Source organism: Ictidomys tridecemlineatus, chromosome 8, assembly GCF_052094955.1.
Source record: "Ictidomys tridecemlineatus isolate mIctTri1 chromosome 8, mIctTri1.hap1, whole genome shotgun sequence".
In the NCBI taxonomy this organism is placed as follows: domain Eukaryota; kingdom Metazoa; phylum Chordata; class Mammalia; order Rodentia; family Sciuridae; genus Ictidomys; species Ictidomys tridecemlineatus.
In genome coordinates, this window is record NC_135484.1 from 48,457,439 (window position 1) to 48,470,216 (window position 12,778).

Here is a 12,778-nt window from a genome sequence, read left to right on the forward strand (position 1 = left end):
AGGGCAATCTCAAGGACCCAATGAGAGGATTACCTGGGACACTGAAGACATGTTGCTGCTAAGAGAATGTGGGAACAAGTGCAGTCCAAATCCAGGCTTGCTGATAAGCTTTTGCTTTGTTCAATTAGCTGTTTGCTAAATCCGATTGCTTTCATAAGCCTAATTTGAGAATTTTGCAGAGATGGAGAATTTCAAATGATCCAGCATCTTTATGCTGAAATCTTTTGTACTGTTTTCGCAAACTCAGCAGCCATTTTCCACTAAGGAGAACAGTCTACAGTTTAAGGAAACAGAAAACTTTGCAGAACGGTTATTCCTCCTAAAATGACTAAATGCAGCAAAATCCTCAATTTGAGCTAACAAGGTGGAAATGTAGAACATTTTAAAGCAAATCCAATGCAATTATTGCCGAGTAGACAAAGTGACAAACAATAGTAACAATATAATAAAAAGCAAAGACTCACTTGCACCTCTTTCACTAAATAAACATCTATTAATTGGCTTGTTGGATTTCTTTTCCAAGTTGGTATTTATCAAGTATTTCACAATAATGTCTTTTTAAGTTGGTTATTCAAGCTCCCTAGCATCTGCTTATTAATTTGTGTAGCAAACTTTTATAGCTAATGCAAGAATAAAATCTAGGCCAAAATATCATTGTTGGGTAAAGTTCCAATTACAGCACTTTACTATACATCTTACAAAAACAATTTCCCCACATTTTAAGATTCCTTTCCAAGTAAATTTTATTGCCCCTTTTATGAGTAAGAATGTTATGGCATAACAATTAGAAGTGGATTTGGGGAGTTGAAAGGCAGAATCAAACTGATAGTAATATGCATTTCCAATAGAAATCATCTGATTGATATTCCAAGAGCAAGTGTCTCTTATTTAAAGGCAGCTCAGTTGAAAGGCAAGTCTCATCCAGACATATCAAGTAGGCAGGAGCAGGCTTGGTGCCTTATCAGGCAGGTTCTATCATGAATTTGTGAATCATATCAGGCTGCTAGATTTGAGGAAGCTCTAGGTGAAAAGATTTATTATTTCTAAACATATGTGTCATCCCCCTTCAAAAAACAATCTGTCAACAAGCTCGTGAGTCACTCCCCATAGACTTGAACCATTTCAGAGAACTAGCTTACCTTGTGCATTCCTAAATGCACACACCTCTGTTTTGTATTTCCTTTCTCCTAAAGAGAAAGAGAACCATCTTGAAGACCAACTGCAAAACTGCTCATTTCTTTGGGAAGAGCAAATAAAATTCACCTAAAGATTTATACGTACAGTATCAAGGAAGTTAGGATTGCTGCATGTCAGGTAAGCTAACAACACTAGGTCCTAAAATTAACTTTAATTCAACTGTTTAAAAGTGAAACTTTCTGCAACCCAAGATGACAGTGTAGCCAAACCAAGCAGAATTAGTAGTGTGAGAAGGTAAGTCAAAGTTCAGAAGTTGCAAAGGAAAACAAACTGGTCAGCCTGGAGATGGGAAGGAAGGCTTCATTGGGGTCATGTGGGAAGCTCATAGCTTCTCTCCAGTGTCTGGAAAAGCAAGCTTCTCACCAAGCAGGAAAAGTACTCTTGGAAGATGAGGGAAACAACAGAGGAAAGGCATAGGTGTGAGAAGGACTGGCAAATCAAGGGAAGCTGGAAGACAGGTCATATGTAAGAGAAGGTAGAGGACAAGATAGAAGATGGTGCTAGAGGTCCCCAGGACCTAGGGAGTCCAGGTATCACATCCTTGAAGGGATCCTGCCAGGAACCCTGAGCATCCTGCCTCCTGGGATCTGTGCCCAGCTGATCCTCAGAAACTAAGGACTTAACAATGGAAAAATTTATCTCCAAAGTTTTCTTTAGAAGAGAAAATGATCAAATAATCAGTGTACCATAGAATAACTATTTTCCTTTCCACCTTTCTTTAATTTTGTTCTCTCACTTGTCATCACAGACAGTAGCTTGGTTGAAGTTGATGGTACCTCCATATCTGACTCATTTCCCCTCCAGGACTGAGGAAAAGTGTCTTTTCAATGTCAACTCTAGGTGTATTGACCATGGGAGGGACATATTTTCTTCTTACCACTGAGCCTCTTTCTATAGCTCTACCCACTTTGAGATTTAATTCAGGAAACACAGGAATGAAAAGAAAACTAAAGATTCTTCTGCAAGGGTGTTAAAATAGTGTTTTCAAAACTCATCAGGAAATTTATTTATTTCATTAAAAACAAAGCAAATATAAGCTAAATTTCTGGGTGAATTAAACAAGCCAATTTGTCTCCCATTTAATGAGAGGATTAGACTGGGACATGTAAGTTCTTTCATACAACATTGGGCCACTCCATGAAAGTGATTACTGGAGCATTCCTTGTGACCCTGAACATCCAGAATCAGGGAGATGAAAGTAGAGGGGAAAGGAGGTGTTGACTCCAGGAACTTTACCACCCTTGTGCACACAAGTTCTCCAAAAACCTATATGACTGAGTTCTGTCTTTGAGAGAGATTATTTATTGTCATTCCCTTACAAATGAATTTCCTTCAACTCAAACTTACTCTCAACTTTGCCTTTCATTTTACCTCTCCCTTCCTGCATTAATCAACTTTTGCACAAGGACAAACCACCCTCAAAACTATTGCTCACAGGACAATTCTGTTCTGACCCAGCTTAACTCCTCTCTGCTGGCCTCTTGCTTACCTGTGGTTTGTCGTCAGTTAGTGACCAGATGATCAAAAATGGTATCTCTTAAATATCTGGTATCTTGAGCTTCTTGATTGGTGCTGTGTTCCAGTCAGTGCTGGCTATTGGTTTGGTGACAAAGGTTCCTGGGCTGTTGTGTTTCTTATCCCAGAGCAGACTCACTCACCTGGGCTTCTTCTCATGGTACTTGGAATGAATGAGAACAGCAACAGAGGGAAAGTCCCAATGCACAAGCTCTTTTTAAGAATCTATTTCCATCATGTTTGCAATTGTCCCCTTGGCCAAAGTATGTTACAGGACCAAGTCCAAAGTTGGCATGAAAGGAGATTCTATAAAGGTATGAATATGGAAAAGGAATTAATCTCTTTAAAATAATATACCACATCACTCAACCTTGACTTTTATCTTGATGAAAATTGTAGTAATTTTAGTTATGATTTACTGAACTTCATTTGTATTAATTCCTAAAGAAACATATAATGGATATAAGAAGAGTGGCAGAATGATACCCTTGTTTTAGTCAGTTTTTCCATCAGTGTGACCAAAAGACCTGACAGGAACAATTTTAGAAGAGAACAAGTTTATTTGGTACTCAAAATTTCAGAGGTCTCTGTTCATAGATGGCCAACTCCATTGCTCTGTGCCCAAGCTGAGTCAGAACATCATGGCAGAAAGGTGTAAAGTAGGAAAGTAGCTCAAAACATGGGTTCAAGAAGCAGAGAGATACTTCTCGTCTCACCAGGACAAAATATAAACCCCAAAGGAAAGCCCTAGTGACCCACCTACTCCAGCCACACCCTGCCTTTCTGCAGTTATTACCCAATCCTATCAGGGGATTAATGCACTGATTAGGTTAAGACTCTGATAACCCAATCTTTTCACCTCTAAATCTTCTTATATTAGCTCATACATGAGCTTTTGAGTGACACCTAATGTCTAAACTATAACACCCTCTTCCAAATATATATTTCAGGCACATATAAATATATTACTACACATTCGGGAAGGCTGAAGAGCTTCATGAATGCAGACAGTGAAACCCCAAGAGACAAAGCCGCAGTGATAAAAACTCAAAGCAAGCCTTTTTTCTTCTGAACATCTCCACTGAAGCTCAAAGTATTTTTAAAAAATAGCTTTAATGATAAGTTATAGATAAGTGTATGACAAAGTATAGATTATGTGACATTTCAAAATGTCTCTAACATATGGTTTTTATGCTGAAAAAATATCCTGACTTCTTTCAAGACCATAGAATCTAGCTTTTTTGTTCGTTCCTTTGTTTGTTTTGCTTTTGGAACTAAGGATTGAACCCAGGAATGCTTTACCACTGAGCTATAACCAGTTCACTTTTATTTATTTATTTATTTTAATTTTGAGTCAGAGTCTTGCTAAATTACTGAGGATGCCCTCCAACTTGAGACCTTCCTGCCTCAGCCTCCCAAGTCACTGAGATTACAGGCATGCAACACCACACTGTCTAGAATCTAGTTTTGATTTAGAAAATCTGAAGTCCCCAAGAGTCTCTGTTTTGTCTCAGATTTGTCTCAGGTTCTCCTTCAAAGGCCTCAAATACCTTTCTTCAGGAAAACAAAGACTTGAAATTTTTTTTCTAGGCTTTAAGGAATTCCAAGGCACTTATTGATCATCTAATATGTTCCTAGCTCCTAAAGGATCTATAAAACAATTACTAAAGGTCACTAGGAAAGCCAGAGTTGAGGATATGAGCCAAATACAGCTCTCCAGAATTCCAGCCCAAGGCCACTTGTCAAGAAAAGCCTCTAAATGGTTCTATTTATTATTTATACCTGCCTACTTACTAAAAGGGTTTGAGGCAGCCATTTTGTAATTAAAATTGGTTTCTAATCTCTTTCTAATCTTGTTTTATTGGATTCATTTCAACCTCTTGAATTTAATCAACCTTGAATAGTAACATGTATTGAGTTTGTATAAAAATGTGCATTAGCATTATAATTAAAATATGCATACATTTAATACACATGTAATATGTATTGACATATGTATTTGTGTTTCTAATCCTGTTGAAAGAAGCTAATGATAATGGTTCATTATGGGTCTAATCCAAAGCATTCTTTTACTAGTGATTATCTGCCAAATTTGCACAGCTGCCCTTTAAAAATTACATTCCAAAGCTGTCACAGTCCTGCCAAAAAAAGTGAGCATATACAGAAAGAAAAAGAAAAAACTCAACAAGTTAATATTTTGAAACCACAGTAACCAATCAAGAAGCAAATATTTTGATAAGAGAACACAGCCTGCCTATAGTTTCACTCCATATGGTACAAGAAATTTCAATAGTAAAAGGATATGTGTCTTCTAATCCAAGGATATTGAATTGAAGCCACTTTTATATGGACATGCAACCACTGTGTACATATACATGTGGATGCATGTTCTTCTGTTGTCCATGTGGTGATTCTCAGCAATCCCATAATGGTGGCTCGCCACCTTGTGATGGTCACATCGTCTTTCATTTTGGCCATCACTAGGAGTCTTCCACCTTGGAAGGTATCAGGTTTCTCTGAAAACACAATTAAATTTAAAGATAAGTTTAAGAACAAAGTGTTCACCTGGCATAATTATCATCATCTATTGTGTTTGAGATCTCCTTCTTTCAATAATGAAAAATAGTGTTAAAATAATAATAAAATAATAAGTACACAAACCCAAATCTAAAATTCCAAAAGGATGGAACTGATCATTCTTTTCAGGGATACTGAAATGGCTTTAGGAACTATAACCATTACTGAAAACACAAGGTGTTTGAAGTGAGCATTCAGAATCATAGTGACAGAAGATTCCCAACACAGACACCCACTGAACATTAGCCGTGTCTATACCCACAGACTAACCTGATAATTCAATCACACAAATTATTTTTTTGGTGGAGTTTGTTGAAGTTTGCCCAAGCATTGATTACTATGTGAGTGTGATTGTCCTCCAAAAATTATTTGAATCTTTCCAATTTCTCCTTCAAACAATGTCTTTGAAACATTTGGAGAAAGAATTGAAAATTCTTTATTTTAAATTAATTCTTTTTCAGTCTCTTCTGCTGGCTCATACCCCCACATAAGCCCAGTCCCTGAAGCATGTCCTCAAGGCATTCCCAAAAGTTCTCGGAGCTTCTGAGCTCTGCTGACACCCAAGCCTCCAATTCCCAGGGGCTGGTGGTTGTGTTCACACACATGGAGGACAGCCAGAAATCACTTGTCTCCTTGTGTTATGCTCTATTTTGGAAAGCACCAAAGCCATCTAAAGAAAAAAAAATCATTTTTTTAGAGCTTCATTTTTCTTATTTGTTCTTTTTAATTATACATGACAGTAGAATCTATTTTTGATATATTTATACAAACATGAGATATATATATATATAGTTGCCAAGACTACATTGAATTTGCTATCCTGCTTAGCCTCCCAAGTCTCTAGGATTATAGATGTTTGCCACACAGGCAAATCTTTAGGAAAGTATTTGGATGCATGTGTGGTTTTGGGATATTCACTGAAGAAGAATTAGCTGCTGTGATTAGATGAAAAATTCTTGGCCTCAAGATCCACCTAAACCAATGGAACTACATGTATTAAGACATGATGGATAATAAGGTTAACATCTACTCACTGAATCATTTATTTCAACATTTCATAGGTAATTCTAGAAGAAACTCAAAACAAATGTTTATGTCAGTTCCTGCCTCTCATACAACAGAGGAGAAAACTTGAGATTCCCAGAGGCTCAACAACGTGCCTGTGTACCCACAAAAGTAGACAGTGGAGTCAGAGCCAGATCTCAGAATTTGGATCCCCACCACTCCTGGAACCCAGCTCTTCTTATTGTGTTTAGCTCATTGTTGGGATAATACTCAGGAAGGGCTGCTTCATGGCAGCTTACAGTGAAGAAAGATAGAGAGCAGGAAGGAGGGCCATCTTCATAACCCAGAAGGACTAAGTAGAATACACCAAAGTCTGGGTTCACAAAGGCAAGGATCAGGACTTCTCATGCTTTTTAATATCAATAACACACATATAAAATGATAACATTTGTTTGGTATCCTGGAGTGCATATCAAAACTCTTATTACTGGCCCTGAGACTCATTGTCTGCCTGACATTGCCCAGTGGCTCCAAGGGCATCGATTTATCTTCTGAGGAAAACAATTTATCTTGGTAAGTCGCTAACCCATTTACAACTCATCCGGGCACTTTGGCCAATAGATGGGACAGTCTACTCTTTTGTAAGTTTCCTTTTTAGTTATTGAAATTGAATGTGAAAATTGAAATTACCATAGCTTTTTCACTTAATGTCCTTTAGTGTAAAGGTAAAAAAGTAAAGAGAAAAAATACAGATGCTAAAAATATAAGGGTGTGCTTGATTTACACAGAATTAGGAAATGAGAGCTTTAAGTTGCTCAAGGGTAAATCTTTTTTCTTCCAACCCATGCCAGTTAAAATTGTTCTAAAACTCAGGCAACACATGAAAATCACCTGTGGAGTATTGAAAAATTGATGCCTCAATTTCATCTCCAGAGGCCCTGATTTAATTATCTAGGGAGTAGTCTAGATATTTGGATTTTTATTTTTTAAAGTTCCTACGATGATTCTGATATGAAGTCTGGGCTGAGATACACTACTCTAAAATGAAGGTGCTCACATTATTGCTTTGGTAAATGTAGTATAGTTAAGAGAATGATATCTTTGACATTTCTTCTGTATAGCAAGCAACTTAAGAAAAATATGTTATCTATACCTTCCTATTCCTTGAAACCTCCAGTTGCATACTTCACATCATAGAAAATTATTTAAAAAACTACAAATGAAAAAATTTATTTATTAAATATCAAGAACCTCTAACGTTCATTATTTACTAAAAAATAACTTCTGATGTACAATAACACTCACAGACCACCAATTATGAATGATCTTGTATATGCATTTAGTGCAGGGCCCACCATAATGAGGACCATTTGCTCCAAGCATCACATTGACAAAGAGGCCAAACTTAGACTACTGACATTACCTCCAAGTGGGATTAGATTGCTGTCCCCAAAACATGTCACACATCTTGACATCTCATTTTTTGTAACACACAGAACCTCAGAAAATAGTTATTGGCCCCATGATCTCTGAGAATCAACAATTTCACATCTGGTCCAAAGCTCACTCAGAACAGGATTGTTAGGTTGGTGGGGGGGGTCCCCTTTAGTGTATTTACTTTGTCCATCCTTGTCAATTCTATTGAAAAACAAGTATGGGATCCCCAGGTCTGCAGGAGAATTCACTTTTGAACAGAGCAATTGCAAGCAAGAGAAAAAGCTCAGGAACACTAATCCATATTCTCATGGAGATGCTCTAGTTTCAATATTCCTTTTGAAAAATGTAGCTTCTCTAGTAAGTTGGTCACACTCCAAGAGGAATTAAGCTTGAAAGATAACAGAACTTCAAAAGTCAAATTGAAAAGACCAGACCTGAGGCTGCAAAGGGCATTCAGAAGAGAGAAGGGTTTTAACTAAGCTTTCAAAGCATGTTCTCCTTTCTCTTTGAAAGTTTCTGACATGTTGGGGGTTGCTGAAGATTTTCCCACTTGCGACATCTTTCATCAGAAAACCATGAAATAACAAAAATCTCTCTCCGAGTAGAAGAGGGAGAAAAATGTGAAATAAGTTCAAGTAAGGTGCTTCTGTACCACTTCTTCCTGAGCCTATGAAGTCATCTTTGAGAAAGTTGCTTGAACCTTATCTCACTGCAAATTAACACGAAATACATTCTCCTGGAAGGCAACTTGAGGTCCTACAATGGTTTGGATGAAATCTATCCCCCAAATGTTTCTGTATTAAGGCTCAATCCTCAATGTAGTGATGCTAGGAGGTGGTGAATCTTTAAGAGCTGGGGCCAAGTGGGAGGTCTCCTTAGGTCATGAGGGCATCAATCACAATGATTGCAGCTGTAACTGGCATATTAAACACAGTGACTTCAAACACCCCAAATCAGTGCCACTAATGACAACACAGATTTGTGTGACAGTGGACCAGATTACTAAATTTCTGCTCAAAAATCTCAATGAAGTTTTAGGAAAGCATTTTCTTTGCTAATATTCTATTTAGTACATTCACATCATTGTTCATAAGTGATCTTGGTCTGTGATATTCTTCCTTTGTGCTATCCTTATCTGGCTTCAATATCAGTTTTATACTTGTTCCATAAAAGGAGTTAGAAAGTTTTCCTTCCTTTTCAGTGCTGCAGAAAAGGTGAAATTACATTTTTTTTCTGTAATGGACCAGATAGTAATTATTTCAGTCTTTGTGGGCCACATGATCTCTGTTGCAATGATTCAACTTGGTCTGAAAGCAGTTATAGTCAATGAAGTATGGCTGTGTTCCAACTAAACTTAATGAAAAAAAAAAACTGGTGGTTGGAGCTGAACTATAATATAGTTTAGTTTGCTAACACCTGCTCTGGAATAATTTGTATTGCATGTGGGCTGAGTGGTCTTTGAAGAGTTGAAAAATGCTAGAGACTACGTGTATAGGTTCACCCCAAATTCATCTACTGAAACCTAATCCCCAAGGTGATTGTGTTAGAAGAGTTAGTCTCTGGAAGATGATTAGGGATTAGAATCTGTATAAGTGACACCCCAAAGAGCTCCTTGCTGCATCTGCAATGTAAGGGTGCAGAACTGTATAGAGCCAGGAAGTGGATTTCTCACCACACACCTAATATATTAGGATATTGATCTTGAACTTATCAGCCTCCAGAACTGTGACAAAGAGATTTGTATTGTTCATAAGCCACCCAGTGAGGAATTCTATTGTAGAAGACTGAATGTAGCCTGGTCTTGATAAGACCATAATATATGCTGGGTGTGATGGTACATGCCTGTAATCCCAGCAGTTCAGGAGGCTGAAGCAGGAGGATTGCAAATTCAAAGTCAGCCTCAGCAATTTAGAAAGGCCCTAAATAAACCAGTGAGATCCCATCTCTAAATAAAATACCAAAACAAAAAGGGGCTGGAGATGTGGCTCAGTCCTTGAGTGCCCCTGAGTTCAATCCCTAGGACCAAAACAAAACAAAACAAAACAAAACAAAACCATAATACATGATAATTTTAGCTTGTGTTTTTCCTGCCCTAGTCCTGGAATGAGCCTTATCTCCTAGGAGTCAGTACCACACAGTTTTACTTATAGAGGCTTTGTAGTAGGTTTTAATGACTGGTGGAGGTATTACCACCTTGTACTTTCACTTTTGTGGCAGGATCTTCCTTGATTGAGCCATTCATCCAAGGACAGAGAAGACCAAGATGATGCATGACTGAGAACCTACAGTAAGACTTGCTCAGAGGGACAGAGTATGAGAGAAAAAAGCCCAATGTGGGAGCTAGTAGCTGAGTGTGACATTATTGTACCCATGAGTCGTGGCATGTCTTCAATTCAGCCTTAGAAACTGAGACATGACATATGGATTTAGCATACATCACTGGTGTTAGAATTCAGCTGCAAGGGAAGTTCTGAGATTCACCCATGCTAGATGGCAGCTGGTAGCAATTATCTTTATAGAAGAAGGTTGACCTAGTAAGATCTAGGCAAAACCCTAACTGTAGAGGCTCAGGCTCCGGAGACAGCAGTCCCAGGAGAAGAAACAAGTGAGAGCCCTTCAGCATACTTACCAGGTATCTGAGGAGACTACAATGCCAGAATAAGGATCAAGATGAGTTACCAGAGCTGGAGTACAGAGCAGAGGTGAACATGAACCATGGAGGATCGAAACTGAACTCCAAATCTTACACTAGAGCTCCTAAATCCTCCTGGTTAATGTTCCAATTACTCCCAAAGCCTAAGAAGTGGTTACTCTGGCTTTGAAGAAAAGAAGGACAGTGATCTTGGAAACATCAAGGGCAGAAACTAGACTTTGAGTTTGGGGGTTGTTATTAATTAGCCAAAATGATCTTGGGCAGGCTACTTTACCTCTCTGGGCCATTGAAGGAATTGAATCTAAGGCTTCTTCCACTCTTAAGAGTCTAATGAACTCATCAAAGAACAAGATCTTATATCTAACCAGCATATTCTTTACCAGATACTTTGCATACATTAAAAGGAAGGAAACATGATGGTAAATGTCGAAAAACCAGCTGACTTAGTGGAGAGATTTGATTTGCAACTTTTGCTGGCATCAATGGTGTAAATACTTCCACCATAGTTTCAAGTTACCACCATGTAGTCAGTGAATGGCGTTGGGATGAAATGTACAATGAAGCAGCATTACTTCTGTCACACAGACAACAGACATAAGCAACCTCAGAGTGTAGCTAATAGTAAAATGTGTTAAAATTATTAAAAAGTGACAAACTTTTGGTCTTTATTTTATTTTAATAATTTACTTAATTATAAGTATGTACAATTTAATTTTTAATAATGGTTAAATTTAACAACTGCTCACAGAATTTCTCATTTGTTAGCCAGTTCTTGTAAGCTTATACTGGGAAAAACACACCATTGGTTCTTACCTATTGTCTCCCAGGTGCCATGATTAACGTGTTAGACATATTCTTATAGTGATCCTCACTATACCCTTTTGAAAGTTATTATTTTGCAGATAAATAAAAGGATCTCAGAAAGGTTAAATAACTTGATTGGAATCACAAAGCTAAACTATGGTCTATACCTTAAGTCCCTTTATTCTACTATACCACAGTCATGCATAACAGAAATTTGATTTTAAATTGTTTAATTCTCTAAGAGAGCTGATTATGTTCCATATAAGTTGAGAAACTCTGAATTCATTGAGCTTATGAACAATGATCTGTCTTTGCATTTGCTGACATTGAGTTTGGTTATAGAAAGTACCATTAATCTGGATAAGATGCCAACACTAGGCAGGACATAAGTTTTCAACTAATTTATAATATTTGTCATTGTTGTTGTAAATTTTATGGTTCAGGATTATTATTTCCTTTTACATCATAAATTTATATTGTTTTCTTTATAATAAGCAGCATCACTGCAAAATTAGAATTGAAATCACTAGGAACAAAATATTTTTAAATTAATAATATATTTTTCATGTAATAGAAAGAGCTTACAGAATAAATTTGTATAAACATGTATGTATTTGAACATATATTATAATTGAAGTATTTGGTGTGTACGTAAAAGGTAATATTTAAGTCTTGAGTTCAAGAGTTCAAGGGAAATTGTTTGCAATCATGAATGATCAGTCTTACCAAAACTAAGATTGGTTACTGTCATCTACTTTGAACAACAGCACATTTAAAAAAATATATTGGTGCTGCTATGAAAAATCATTTTCTCTATCACTGGTTGGTTAAATTATTCTCATATGCCTTTACTATAAAGTCATTTTAGATTTGGGAAAAGAATGTAACATATTACTTTTAATTATGACATCAACTCAAAATGCAATTTTTCCCTTTGTGTTTGCTTCAGAAACCACACAGCAAGTACCACAGAACTATGTGCAGCTTGAAAATCTGATTTAATATTGAATGTGCTTTCTCTTATCTTCCTATTTCTGTTACTCTGTTTGGTACCTTCAGTTATACCCTTCTTTTATTTTCTCATGGATTCTCTCATTTCCTCCCTGGTCTTCTCCTTTTCTTTCCTGGCATTCAGTAACTCAATAGATGGGATACCAGAAAGGAAATTGGTTATGTGTCTGATCTCAGTCAGCCCAGAGCCTTGACAGTGCCTAACAGATCATAGGATGAGTGACTGAAAAAACAGAAAGGACATGCTGAGCAGCAGCCAGAGATCCCTTATTCTGTACTCATGTCTTTCAAGATGCAATTTTATATACAACGTGTTGTTGTTGTTGTTGCTCTATTGAAATAAAGGAAATAATGGTGGGATAGAGTAAGGAAAAATATAAAATACAGTAACAGAACCAGTTGGGGCGAGAGTATCTAAACACACTGTTTTCTTCCCTTTTGTTTTCAGCTCCAAACCAAAATTTTAATAGTTTGGGTGTAATCAGGCAAAACGATTTTCTGTTGGTGTCACTGATACTACTAAAAATGGAGTAAGATTTACTAAGTTAAGTCATAACCCAGGACAAAAAGGGAATGCTG

The 12,778-nt window shown here is 37.1% G+C and overlaps 1 long non-coding RNA gene across 3 annotated transcripts in view; it reads right to left on the reverse strand.

Moving 5' to 3' along the window:
- The window catches only part of LOC106145272 (uncharacterized), a 94,038-nt gene that overhangs the window by 30,204 nt on the left and 51,056 nt on the right, over positions 1 to 12,778 (reverse strand). The window contains exons 6-7 of one of the 3 annotated variants that reach the window (XR_013424941.1): positions 2,687 to 5,228; positions 34 to 274 (exon numbers count right to left, since the gene is read on the reverse strand). This is a non-coding gene — a long non-coding RNA (uncharacterized LOC106145272). The other 2 variants (XR_013424942.1, XR_005732952.2) reach the window with 2 other exon arrangements.